The 13,798-nt window shown below is 45.9% G+C and overlaps 1 long non-coding RNA gene across 2 annotated transcripts; it reads right to left on the bottom strand.

Annotated features, from left to right (window-relative positions):
- Positions 1 to 398: 398 nt before the first annotated feature.
- Positions 399 to 12,729, bottom strand: LOC142087639 (uncharacterized). Of its 2 annotated transcripts, XR_012675547.1 has the most exons (4): positions 11,666 to 12,729; positions 10,392 to 10,726; positions 3,792 to 8,862; positions 399 to 3,700 (listed from the first exon to the last, which is right to left on the bottom strand). It is a non-coding gene; the product is annotated as an uncharacterized LOC142087639 (long non-coding RNA). The 2 variants fall into 2 exon arrangements; XR_012675546.1 differs by having other exon boundaries at positions 399 to 8,862.
- Between the last annotated feature and the right edge of the window lie 1,069 nt (positions 12,730 to 13,798).

The following is a 13,798-nucleotide window of genomic DNA, read 5'->3' as shown; positions in this document are numbered from 1 at the left end:
CCTGCAGGAAAAGTGCAGGCACTGGAGATCTCCAGCCCGCTCTGGCAGCTGGCACCTCTGGCTGCCCAGCCCCATGCGTCCCTTCACCATGTCTCTGCAGCGGGAAGGCAGGTTGCTCTGAAACAAGGCAGAGGACAGAGCAATAGCAATGATTTATCTGCTCATTGCTACAGAAGGAAAATTGAGAAGCCCCTACCCAACAGCTTGGGATTGCCACTGTGGAGAATTCAACCTGCTGAGCGTGTCAGCTGCAACCCAGGAGAGCATCTTTTATCCAAAAAAGCGGGTGAGATGACCGAACGTATGTTCAGCTGGAGGAAGAGTTGGGGATCTCCAGATGCAGCTTTTGCCTATGTCCCGCTGAGTGCCAGGGCTGCCCGCCTCCCCCTCGGGGTGTGTCACCCTCTGCCTGCATCCGTGCCTGGAGGGAACAAGGATTATTGCTTGTGAGTGTCACCCGTGTTTTCTGGCAGGAGAGGAAGGCAATAGCCCGTCAGGCTGGGGAGAGGGGATCGAACGGACACGGATCCATCGCCCCTCAGCCTACCCTTCCCAACCCCATCCCACCAGCTCCTGCTTCCAGGCCCAGTCCCCATCTCTGCTCCAGCATGCCAGGAGCCACAGCGGACGGGCTTTCTCTTCTCCCTCCCAAAGTCCCGCTCTTAGCGAGAGCTAGTCCTTACCAGGAAAGACCAATTTCACCACTGGCACGGGGCGGTGAGGGCCAGGCACTGGGAGACACGAGCAGAGACTCTTCTCTAATCCTAGCTAAGCTCTTGCAAAGCCCTACTGCACATACACAAATTAGACTTTTTCAGAGGCTCATAAAACTGAAACAGCCATGGTCAGATCTTTAAGGCAATGACAACGCGCCCGTCTTTAGCACAAAGCCTATCTTCCCCCACTGGATTTCAAGTCCCTGTTTCAAAGTATGGAAGCATTAGATCTTTCCAAAGAAAGGATTTCCTGAATTATTCTAACACTGAAAAAACAATGTATTCTTCTCTGCCCTGGCTCTCGCAGGCAGTTGAAGTACTTGGCTGAAATTTTCTGAAAAAAAAAAAAAAAAGAAAAAACAGAGTCATGACATAAGAACGGGATCTTGCACTCAGAAGGGACAAGCAACCTCCAGAGCAGGCTGTGCTACCAACTCTGCCTCTAATAATATCTGCCAACTTTGTGAGCATTGTACATTGTTTAAAGAACCTAATCAAGTTATATATTCCTTTTGAAGTCAGACAACTTTGATTTAACAATGGCTTCAGAGCTTTGAAAGCCCCAATCTTTTCTAGTTTGTCTTCCATGATGGTTCCTTACCTGTCTCCCATCATTGAATAAATCATTATAAACATAAACCAGATGCCTGATGCTAACAATAACTTTAGAGAGCCCTGCTTCCCCTAAGATGTATGGGCAATGACTAACACACTTTTAGCCTCCAGACTTAATTTAAAGCATTCTGAAATTGTGCACTGGTGAGATGAAGGCTGCCTGAGACAATAACTTTTACATTAAAAATAAACTGTCTTTAGCAGCAACAAAGTCAAGATTGTCCTCCTTAATCCCGGGTGTCTCAGCCTGCCATGGGTGCTCTGCAAGCTGTGGGTTGCACTTATATGAATTCATGCCTGAAGGCATTGGAAAAGGAAAACCTTGCACCGCCTTAAAGAAAAGAAGGTGTCTGTGTTTAAATGCATGGGAGCAGTGGCTCATGCAACTTGCGATGAGCATGCGGCTCCTCGCAGCGAAGTCGGCATTATTTTCAGCTGAGATGCGACAAGGGACAGCGCTGAGTCTCCAGACACGATGGCTCTCTCTGGCAGGAGCAGCAAGCGGTCGAGCTGACCTCAGCCTCTGCGTCGCAAACCCAGCGAAAGCACTTGGAAACCTGGAACTCGCCTTGCCTGAAGACAGGTCACCAACGTGTGGAGCAGGTCAGGGGGATGTGCTGGTGGAAGACAGAGCGTTCCTGACCCAGAGACCTCAGCCTGCGGAAAGCCTGTAGCTAACAGCTGCTCCAGAGCTGCTCTGCAGGGAATATATTGCTTAACAGGGGAACACACTTAAATGCATTACTAGTACAGCTAAATTAGTGTCTGGAGATTGAGCTCTGGCAAAGGAACAAAGTTTTGAAAGCTTTGTTCAATAGTCTTTCACTTTCCTATGCCTGCACACACTGAGCCCACAGCTGGGTTAATCTCGTCATTTTATTTGCATATTTTTGTCATCCCCTATTTACAAGTTTTGCTGTCTTATTCATTTGAAGCAATATCCAAAAGCCGAGAAAAGAAGAAGGAAGGATGGGAGAAAATCTTTGGATCTGCCAAAGTTTGGGAAATTCATGTTAGGTAAACTCTTCCAGCAGACGTGCTTTGCCCTTGTGCCATACTGGCAGAGCGTGGCACAGCGGGAAGCTCAGTGCAGAATTTCCTGACACAGAATGAACTAAAAAGAGTCATCGCTAAAAATATACCAACAGGGAGGCTCATGGGGAGCTCAGGGGGATTATTCCCTGAACTTCATGGCAGTACCTTGTTTTGTTAAAAGACCTTTGTGTGATGGCCTCCCAGGCAACCTGGTTACACTTAAGCCCAATGCTGTGTTTGAAGCCATGGCAAAGATACCCTGTGAAAAATAAAAGCACATCAAGACAACCAGGGGGAAGTTTTCCAGGAGCTCACCCTCTGTGCGAAGCTTGTGTTACCCTGGCACCACAGCCTGGCTTTTCCTAATTTCCAGCTGCTTGGTGAAGCTTCAGCCCTGGACTTTTTTTTTCCATTCTGATTTTCAAAAGAAAACTCACCAAATTATTTGATATGGGGAACAAGGCAAAGCACAGAGTGGCTTGAGGGGAGTAAAGAAAGACTCTGGACCCAACCTCTCCCGGGAAACTTTTGCCACCTGCTGCACCTTCGTGCTCTTGTACGACAACAGGAGAGCTCCTTGCCAAAATAGACCCCGCCGGCTATCCAGCCATGCTTGCAGCAATGCCAAATCCATCTCCAGAGGAAGTTACTAGAGCGCTAGAATATAATAGACCATAATTTATGCATTCTAAGCCATGGTTTTGATTATGTCGAATAGCGAGCAAAACCTGAAAAGTATCTTTTATAGAAAATGTTAATTCTGTATGATGTTTTTTCCTTATAAAGAATGATTTACCTGTCTCTGGGGTTATGGTCTTTGTACAACACAGCACATGTCTGTTCTGGTTCCTTACATCTGAGATACAGATCCCAGGCAAACAGCTGTCCCATGGTATTGTGGGGTTTTCATGACAAATGGGAATCCTTTACAGGCAGCTTTGATTTTTTCATCTGAAAGTCTCAATACATTAGTAGTTGCCAGAGTCCTGTGAACTTTCATATCTATTATGCCATCACCACTACAAATGCTTTCAAATTAACAACCAACCAGATTTCCTTTCTATGACCAAGCAGCAAAATAAAGAGAAGAGACAGAAATTATTACATTACAGACTACCTTCTCCTCTGTCCCACTTAGCAATCACTTTGTAAAGTGATATAAAAGGTTATTTACATTGGGATACATCTAAGGGGATGAATAGGAGCAAATGCTCCAGAAAGAGATCACAGCTGTTTCCTTTCTTACCCTTGCCTGTCTCTGCCGCTGAGCAATCACGCTCACGCCAGCGAGCGAGCCGGGGCTGCTCCAGTCCCGGCCACGCTCAGACGGGATCCTGACAAAGTGCAACGAAAATTGGTGAGAAACAAGCATTTAAGTAATCTCATAAATTCATTAAAAATTTCATTTCCTTTTTAGCTCATTACTTTTTTCAATTCCAGTTTGGTTTTGGAAAGGGGTGTCTTCAGTCTCTGTGCATGGGTGAGGGCAGACACGCAGACAACAGCCCTTTCTGTAGGAGCAGATCTGCCGTTGCATTGGCAAGAGTTTCCAGGAAGAACAGAATAAAAAGCAAGACAACGTTGCAAGAGGAACATTTTGTAGCATTATATTGCACATCTGTCCCACCATTGCCAACACAGACTTCCAAACACGCAACCATGGCGGGATGCACAGCGAAAGGCTGGCGTCACAGCCCGACGCCTTTTCAGACTAAGACGTTGGGATCTCAGGCGTCCATTCAGTGCATCTGGTAAAAAGATCATATATCTAAAAATAATGAAAGTGATATTCAAAAATCAAGAAAAGTCACTTTATAACTCTTCCCATGACTCTGAATTCTTCCTGTTAATTGCTCCATCTTTTGTCTGTGCCTTTTCAAACCCTTATCAATGGTCCCATCTGCTTGGCAACGAGAAGTGGAGGCAGAGTCTTTGATGAGGTCTTGCAGAGCTCCGAGACCTTAGATGGTCACTGATGGGAGATCACACTCAGGCAACCCCAGGGATCCCCTTGGTCTGGCTGTCTGGGTAAAATCCGCATGAGTGACTTAATATCCTCAAAAATTGCCATGGTGAGTAATCCTCCGAGTTTTGGTGTTGCTCTCATAAACACAGGCTTGACAAATACTGTCTTCTGTTTTTTGGGTTTTTTTAAACATCAAGGGATCACATTGGCTTTTAAAGTCATATTTACTCGTAATATTCTGTTCCTACAGGTCAGTTGCATTGTGGGGAGGACATAGTCATTTCAAAATAAATGATGCAGGATCTGTTCTGCTAACTGATACGCTTGAAAAATTATACATACAACAGATGCCAATGCACAGTTCGTTTATACTAGACACAAGTGATGGTAGATGATGTTCTACCCTGGAAACGCACATACATGTTTTATTTCTACCTTCACTGAGAAAAGGACAGAATTTTGCTGACCTGTACTTTTTATAACTCTTCCCTCACCCTGCCATGGCTAGTGGCAAAACTTTAGCCTTGGGGAACTGTGGTGGGGGAGCTTTTATCAAGGGGACTCCAGGGGCTGCTTCTGTCTCCTTTATGCCACAGGTTCAACTCAAAGGGATCGCCAGGGAGTAGGTTCAGCCCCAATTTATACAGATAAATAGTGATGCAAAAATCAGGAAAGTAGCAAATTTTATTACCCCTGTACTTCTGGGGCAGACTGAGCATCTTTGAACTCTTTTGATGCCTTGGGGACAAGTCTGTCAGGGCTGTTTCTTCTCATCCCTATTTCTTATGTAGGTTTTAGTGTTATATGTGAGGAGATCACCGCAGAGAGAAAGGAAGATACAAAACCTCTTTTCTTAGCCTCTTGGCTAAAACCCAAATATTTTAAACATTTCTGCTAACGGTTGATTCCCCCAGCGAGTCTCAGAGCTCTCATCGCTGACTGCTATAAACCAAAGACTGTTTACATGAGATCAGCACATGTTGATATTGCTTTACACTTTATGGCGTGTGCACTTCATATATCGATAGCGATGGGCAACCCATCCCTCCAAGCCCTTTAGTGACCTTATGATTGTTTTTTTATTTAAAGTTCAGGGGAGAAAAGCACGACGGAAGTCATGCAAATGATTAAATGCAAAGATTTGTTGACCTTGTGAGACCACTGGTAAATAATTTAACAAAGATCTTTGACAAGTCTCGCTCTAAAGGAAAAAGTGGGTCCACTTTAAACCCTGCTTTCCCAGTTTGGATGTCTAAATCAGTACTGTAGTCCATTAAAACAGCCAAACTCTGTAGGAATTGCCATAGAGAGTCAAACAGAGTTCTGGCTGCCAAGTGTAAAAAGAGAAAAATCTGAGAAACTCCATAGCAGGCAAACATGGGGTAATCTCCCTTCCCCCAGAAGAGCTCATCTGAGCCCTGGAGACTAGCTAAAACATTAAAGCAAGAGATTTTGCCCTACCCGAACCACTATTCATGTGCACTCTCCAGCGATGGTTCTTCTCCGTAGGAAGATTCTGCAAAGCATTTGATAATTTTGTGGAAACACCTCATTGCATATTTTAAGTATTCCCTTTACCATCTCCCTTCCAGAAGCATTTTAACCTCTCCAGTAAAATACAACTAGAGACATAACGTCTTGTGGTCTTTGGGTACCTGACCGTATGGAGAAGCCTTCACTGGCATGGCTGTTTCAAAGCCGCGGGTGAGGCTCGTGAGAGGAGCGTGGGTTCCTCACCTGATTCTCGGGTAAGGGAGTGCAGGGCAATTAGTCACTGTAAAACAGTCTAACGAGGCTAAAGAATTAGGAATTGTCTAGGCCCCAATAAAATCCAGTGCTTTATATGACTCGAGATGCAGTTGGAGGAATCTGGCTAATCTTTTACTCTCCTAGTAAATCATTCATTGAGGCCATCTGTGAAATACGAGAAGAGCAGCTTCAACCCAAGATTCCCGCTTAGCAAAGTTCTTACTAGCTTGGCCAGAAAGAAGCTTTCCTGATAAAGTTGATAGCTAGTCCAAGCCCTCATGATTTCCAGCAGCAGTAATCCTTCTGGGGAGATTAGAGAAGCAGCCCTTGAAGGTCCTGGAGTATGGCCGTGCATTTCAGCAAAGTTCAAGGGAAAAAAAAACCCATCCACAGCACTTGCCAGGGGAGGGCCTGGCCCAGAGCTGCACCTCTTGATGCTTTCTTTTCCAGCAGCCTCTGCAGACAGGTCTGACATACGGCCCCCAAACCGGCTGGTCACAGCCCCTCGGGGACAGGGAGCGTCCACGGGGCTCAAGGAGAGCATCGAGGAAGAAATCTGGTGCCTCGATGGCCAAGACTGAACCGCAGATCTGTTCGAGGAGGGGCACAGATGCCCATTTGGGAAGTGATATTCAGCTCTCACAGCCGAACCCAGAACCCAAACTTCCCTGTTTCGGGAAAGTTCATGTTTGACTCAAACAAGTACAGTGTGGGTTTGTGTCACTTGAGGAGGAATAAGTCATCCAAAACACCCCCACCAGCTCTCCACGCCAGGCTGCTTATCTGTGTCCTCCACCCAGATTTGATTCAGTTTTTTAATGAGCAGTTAGTCTTTCTCCACAGGCGTTACTGCTAACCTGGGAATAGAAGAAAGTCCTAAGGCAAAACAAATAAAAAAAAATTTAGCTTAGGGGAGAAATGGGCTGAACACCTAACCATAGCATTCACAAACATGAGTTACAATCTGTCTCCTCCAGGAATTAAGACAATACACTTTTTGATGGCTTTTTTTTTTTTTTTTTTAATTTTCTAGTTTCCAAACTCTTAGGATCTGCAGTTCCCAGGTGGCTCAATAGCTAGAAGGAACAGAGAGTTTCAAAGTGAAAGATGAGATGCCCCAACTCCTAGAGCCAAATGTTTGAAGGGAAGTGAAGCAAAAGCCCAAATAGGAGACAAAATAAGAGTGCAGCAGGGCTGGAGGCACAACTCCACAGCCTTACCTGGTGCTGGGCTCTCAGGAAGGCAAGGCTTGTGGACCAGGAGGCTGAGCAGGTCCCACCTTTGAACTCTGTCAAACCCACGTTGTATAAATCCAGACATTTATATCGTGTTTGGGTGCCTTGCAGAAATACAGCCACAGAAGGGAAAATACACCCCTCCTCCCCTGTGCTTAAGCTAGGCAATAACATGCTTGGTTTAGTGTCAAAGTCTTCCAAAAGTCTTGGTCCAAATTACAGCACTCTTGACGACCAAGTAAAGTTGGGGAAGTGATTACGTCTTGGACCAGCCTGTCTGACAAACAGTAGGAGCTGCAGTTCCTAGAAAGACAGAGATCCTTTTTGCTATGTGAACTTTAACCAAAGTTTGGTGTGATAATCCCTCCGCGCTGTGGTTTGTAAGATTTTAACTATTCCTACTGTTTTCCTTGGCTATCTGGTGTTTGTTCCACTGAGCCTTGAAGTCAGTAACTGTGTGGAATACATGAAATTTTCTGCCTTCTCCCTAAAACCTCCTCAGATCGAAGCAAAGCAGCATCTCATCAACCATTACCCTGACCAGCTTATTAGTGGTGAATTTTCTGTTGTGGAGAGAAATAAGTCAAGGCAGATTGGAAGTTGCTTTATTTTGGTTTTAAAAGCAAAGGGTTCTTCCTCCCCACTTACTAAGTATATAACTGTTGAAGAAAATATTTTACCCTGCGCATCAGCTAAGGTGTTAGGGAAGAGTTTCCTCCACTTCCAGTTAGCTGTAATAAACACTTTAGATGGCCTTTCCTGTAACGCTGTTTCTATTCTTAGCATGTTCTGTGCCATCCGTGGTAGTCAGGGCAGTTGGCTGTGGTGGTACTAACTGCAGCTTGGATCCTTGCAAATAGAGAGGGTCTGGAAGGAGAAGCAGTAGGGAGAGCAGCCGGCATCCACTCCCTGGGTCAGAAGCAAAGTAGAGGGGAAGGAGGAGGATGATATCCAAAGGGTAACAGAGAAGTGCTCCACATCAGCAAGACCAAGGAAGTACCACGGTTGTGGCACCGAAAAACGAGCAGAGCTGCCGAGGAGATCTGCCCCAACACGGCAGAGCTGATACCAGAAGGTGATCTCCTGTCTCAGTGTCAGCTGGGCCCTGGGGCAGAGAGATTTTCCATTAGTTGGACAAGACTCACGTTGTTCAGCAGAACGCTACTCCGGCCTCCCAAGCACGGCAAGCTTGGTGAATCCTCCACCCTCCAAATCACACACGGTGAAGACTGCAGGAGCATCTGTTATAAATCGTCTTCTCTGGGCAAGAGCAGGAAGCACAACTTTCACAAAACTCTCTTAAATGAAGAAAATCATCCAGACCTTTTCTTTGCAAGATGCTGCACCCCTCCTGGAGCCCTTTGTGATCTAAGTTGTTTAGAAAGTAAATGAAATGGAGTGAGCCAGAGAGATAGTAATGGTTATTTCTCCAAGAGAGAAAAGCTTCATTTTCATGGAGATCTTGTGTCTGCCATGACCCGTCCAACAGCTCACGGGAACAAGGGAGGAATTAGCCAGCGGTGAGGACTGGTTCATTCCTGCAAATCTGTGAAGAGTTTCATCTTAGTTCTTAACAGAAATATCCCCCCTCCTGCAAAAAACCAAACCCAAACAAACACCACTTAGTCCTCAGTTGGTAACGTGCGGCTTCTCCATAGCTTATAGCACTCTCCTTTTTCCATTTAACCAAAACAGACCTAGGGCTTGTAACCTCTTTGGAGACTTTCCTGGACTGCAGCTGAGATGGTCAATGCATGAAGAGCAGGCAACATTTCACGAGTGGCAACCCTGGAGGAGCTGGTTCCAGAAAAGGTGAGAGGAAAGGGAAGCAGGAGGGGGATTACCAGGCTCAGAACCCTTTGTCGTTTGCTCGTGGTTAGTATCTGTTCAGCTAACTGGCAATTGAGATCAACAGCTAGGATTTTTCCATCCAATCTAAGTGAGCTAGCAGTTGGGTTTCATTCAAGTAATTGTTCTAATGGATAATAATGTATTATTATGACTAGAGGGCTTATTACTAGAATCATAGAATTGTCTAGGTTGGAAAAGACCTTTAAGATCATTGAGTCCAACCGTTAACCTAGCACCGCCAAGTCCACCACGAAACCGGGTCCCTAAGCACCACATCTACACGTCTTTTAAATACCCCCAGGGATGGTGACTCAACTACTTCCCTGGGCAGCCTGTTCCAGTGCTTGATAACCCTTTTGGTGAAGAAATTTTTCCTAATGTCCAACCTAAACCTCCCTTGGCGCAACTTGAGGCCATTTCCTCTCGTCCTATCGCTGTTACTTGGGAGAAGAGACCGACCCCCACCTCGCTACAACCTCCCTTCAGGTAGTTGTAGAGCGCGATGAGGTCTCCCCTCAGCCTCCTCTTCTCCAGACTAAACAGTCCCAGTTCCCTCAGCCGCTCCTCATAAGAGGACTAAATTTATTGTACTAAATTCAGTAACCTGAACTCGCCATATATTGTCCCTCTTGTGGGAGCTTCAGTTGTTTGAGAAGGAGCCTCTAAGTTGCGTGATCATCTCTAAAACCTTCTCCCCTAAGTTCCAACTTTGGAGAACAAGTTGTTCATCATACGCTGAATTCAGCCTTGGAGTAACTCCAGTGAAAACAAAAGGAGTAACAACAGGAATGGATTAGGCCCAATTGCTTTCACATTTCTCCAGCTTGAATTTCCAATTCCAATACTAAAGGAGGAGTAAAAAAAAAAGAAACCTAAATATGGCACAATGACAAATACACTTCAAAACGTAAGTCTGCCTGTGCTGTGACCTCATGCCCTTTGGAAAGTGCACCAAGGTGAGCTTCCTCAAGCTTCCCCATAAGCAAAACCCTGCTGTCATCTGGCAGGAGCAATATATATTCCTACTTCTGCCACTGTATTGTAACAATTTTTGCACAGAATGGTCAAACCCATCCTGCAGTTCTAGGCTGCTACGCCTGTGGCTTCTGACCTTACACACGTCTGAAAAAAGGAGTATCTGCCAAGCTGAGATATAAAGTCATGAGGATTTCATTTCATAAAAACATACTGAGTAAGCTTAAGTGGTGTCTGCTCTGTACTGACCCCATTTTCCAGGGAGAGCTGTGCGCAGAGCAGGGCACGGTCTCGCCTACAAATCCCCTGATAGATCATCACCTTGGCATCCCTCTGCTTAAATAGATGCGAACCAACAGAGAGCAAGTGGAATAAGGACCAAGACAGAGAACCCCAAGCTCCTCTGCTGGCTATTGAACTGTGCTTTCTCTCGATGTTTGCTGCACCACTCGCTCATTAGCTTTTAAGTAAGTTCCTTCTAACTTCGACCTGCTGTTTCCTGCTGATGAGCCACGAGTGCAGAGTCGCTTCCTCTGGGCCAGTTCCTCAGTGCACGCTTTCAGTGGCTGCCGCATGAAGTGAGCCTAAGAAAAAATGTTGCTCTTGTTTTCACTGGAGTTATTCCCAGGCTATTTCAGTGTGTTATAAAGGGGGGAACAGAATTATCCAGTAATCAAAGAACTAAACTGCAAGTCAGAAGTCCTGGGTTCAATTCCTAGCTCATATTAATTACACTAATCATATGCCCTCTTCGTGCCTCCACACACTCATTTGAGAGTTTTACTAGTAATGATGACACCCACTTAAAGTTATTCCTAAACAAATAAGAAATTTATGAAACATCACAGCAGCACAAAGCGTTAAGACCAGGTTTGACCCGCGAGCTTTACAAAGTAAAGGCACAGCTTCATTCAACTGACAGGCTGGAAACCGAGGAGTTCAGCTCAGCTGCTATCTAGCTCAGAAATCACTGCGCATTGTTTGCAAACTTATCAGGAGTGACTTGAATTGTGAATTAGCTTCAGCGAGGCAGCTGGCAGGCTGCTGAGGCATACAATGCCTGCTGAATCTGCACTTCCTGTTGGAGACGTGCGAAGGAGAAGGCAAACTATGAAAGAGCAGAGAAACCGCTCCCAACTCAAGTCAAAACTACGTGCAGCACAGGCACAACAGGGCCGGTCGCTGCTGCGGGGGCCAAACCAGAATTCCCAGCAACAGCGGTGCTGATAGTACTTGCACAGCACTTGCCATGGAGAGATCTCAAAGCACTTTGTGAAGAAGATCAGGTTCATCCGTCTCCCCCCACCTTCTTGGTAGGCTGGGTTAGACCGCAGAGCTGGAAGGACAGCGGTCGGACCTTCCCAGACCCACGCTGTAACCCTGCAGGCAGCTCTCCAGCACGCAGCCCAAGGTTGGTGCTTGCTTATTTTTCCATCTGGGTTTGCGGTAAATAATCCCATCTATGTCAAAAGCAGCAGCAGACACCAAGACGTATGTTCTAGCCAGCCTTGCCAAGCGCTCACCTGGACACGACTACGTGGTCGGACGCTCACTCCGTGCAGGCAGATGTTCCCCTCGCGCTGCAGGTTACAAAGCTGAAGCCGCTGTAAATTCTCCAAGATCCAGGTCTGTGTGTGCCCACACAGAGAAATAACAGAAAGATGCTGCCTGCGTGCTGTCTGATGGGAACACTGCAGCATCAGCGCCTCAGGAAAAAAACCAGCTTGTGCACTGCAGTTCACTAAAACCAACTGAAATATGCCACAGCATGCTTCTAAAAGACTTCACGGGACTGGGAAAACAGCCAATATGCAATATACTCCTAGAAAAGCTCTCTTGCTGTGAGTAGGGCCTTTTCATTCATTTCAGGTTGTCAGTAAATTTGATCAAAGTCTCCTCTAGCATGGGATTGTGTTATTCTTCTAACCAAAGAGCATCTGCCTTTTCTTTACCAGTTTTAATGTTATTCAATGAAGTCCAAACCTCACCCTGGAAAGTTAGCATTTACTCTGAAAGGAAGAGGTTACATTGCGAGTGAAAAGAAAGAAAACGTTAGAAATTTCTAGCAATAGAAGTTGCAGGACGAACACAGTTTAGACGCACTTCAGCCAGTATCACCACTGCTCCGTAAATACCGTTCTGCGCTTTGCAAGCCACGATACGCCATCCTGTGGTTATCCAGATCACCATTAACTTCTCACATCTGGTCCAAAGCACCCAATGCAGTCAGACATGCGTTGTGCGTGCTGGCATTTATGCTTATTGTAAGTACTATATGCACTATATTCCTTGTTGCTAATGCAAATCAAGGCTGAAAAACTTCAGATGTGAAGATCTACCAAACCGGCTCAGGACTATCAAATACCTGATAAACCCCGATAAGGGCAAACTGTAAGACGTGGCCGTGGCATGGCTGGCTTGCTCTCTGCATGCAGCTATACCATAACCCCTCTTCCTCAGCATAAGCCTTCTGTTGGCAACACGGATAACCATGACACTTCACAGGAAAACCGTCACTGTCTCCATGCCACAGAGGTGTACCCGCCTCCCACCCTGCCGTGCCATCTCCTTCCTGCTGGGTGACATTCTCCTCCCGCTCCCCTATGGTGCTCTCTCTGCAGTCCCACGTCCCACCAGGTCCCCCATGCTCTTCCACCGGGCCCACAGCTCTTTGGGCATCTCTGTCCTACTCCTACACCTTCAATTCCCCTCTCATTTCCCCTTTCCCACCACGAAGAGTTTTGCCCACCAAGGTCTAGGACAGACCCTGATGTTTGTCAGACGCTGGCAACCCCTTCAGTAACTACGCTGCTAAAGACAAGTATTTGAGCATCCAGCCTTGCTTTGGCTGGCCAGCAAATACAACTGCAACCTTCAAGGCTAATGCAAACTCAGTGTAAAGGGGGCAGGAGGGAAGCTGTGAAAGTAGACACAGATCCAGCTAGCCCTCCATACCCCTCCTTCTTGCCCACCCGGCCTGCCCTAGCCATGCTGCCTCACATTGCTCACGCCACTGGGTTTTAATACAGGAGGGGGAAAACATCAGGAAAAAAAGAAAAAGAAGTGACCAGCAGCAAGAAGAGTCCTCAAAAGGCGAATGTTTCCTATTACAGTGCTAGTTCTTTCAGGCTCTTTGATGTCGCTTCTCCCACAGAAAGCCGTTCCTTTCAGTCTGTTCTTGCACACGAACAAGATGTTACACGTCCTATACGTAGCACATCCTGAACTCTTATTTAAAGCACATTTGTCCCAACCCGCTGTACTTTGTTCTCTGTATCATTTTTCAAACCCATACTCATACATCATAGGCACAGAGGCATTTTTACTCTAGCTCCCCTTTTCACATTTATTTTTCCTCCAAATTCTTGGAGGTTCTGGTTAACTTTAGTTACATTCTTTATTTTACTTTGGCCCATAGTTTTTGATATCATCTGCTCCCTACCTGCGTATTACAGGTCCTAACTTTTTCACACCGAAAAAATTGTTGACCATGCATTGCATCGATAAACCGTTACAGTTCTCATGACAAATTTAAATTGCAAATTATTTGGGGCAAGGAAAATCTTTTTGTTCTAGCACAATAGGATTTTCATAATCTGCATTATAAACTACCCCAATACAAATAATAGCCTGGCGCTTCTGCCAACTTACTTAAC

Source organism: Calonectris borealis, chromosome 13 (assembly GCF_964195595.1).
Source record: "Calonectris borealis chromosome 13, bCalBor7.hap1.2, whole genome shotgun sequence".
NCBI classification, from domain to species: domain Eukaryota; kingdom Metazoa; phylum Chordata; class Aves; order Procellariiformes; family Procellariidae; genus Calonectris; species Calonectris borealis.
Note: the sequence above shows the minus strand (reverse complement) of the source record. Positions and strands in the feature narration are given on the sequence as shown.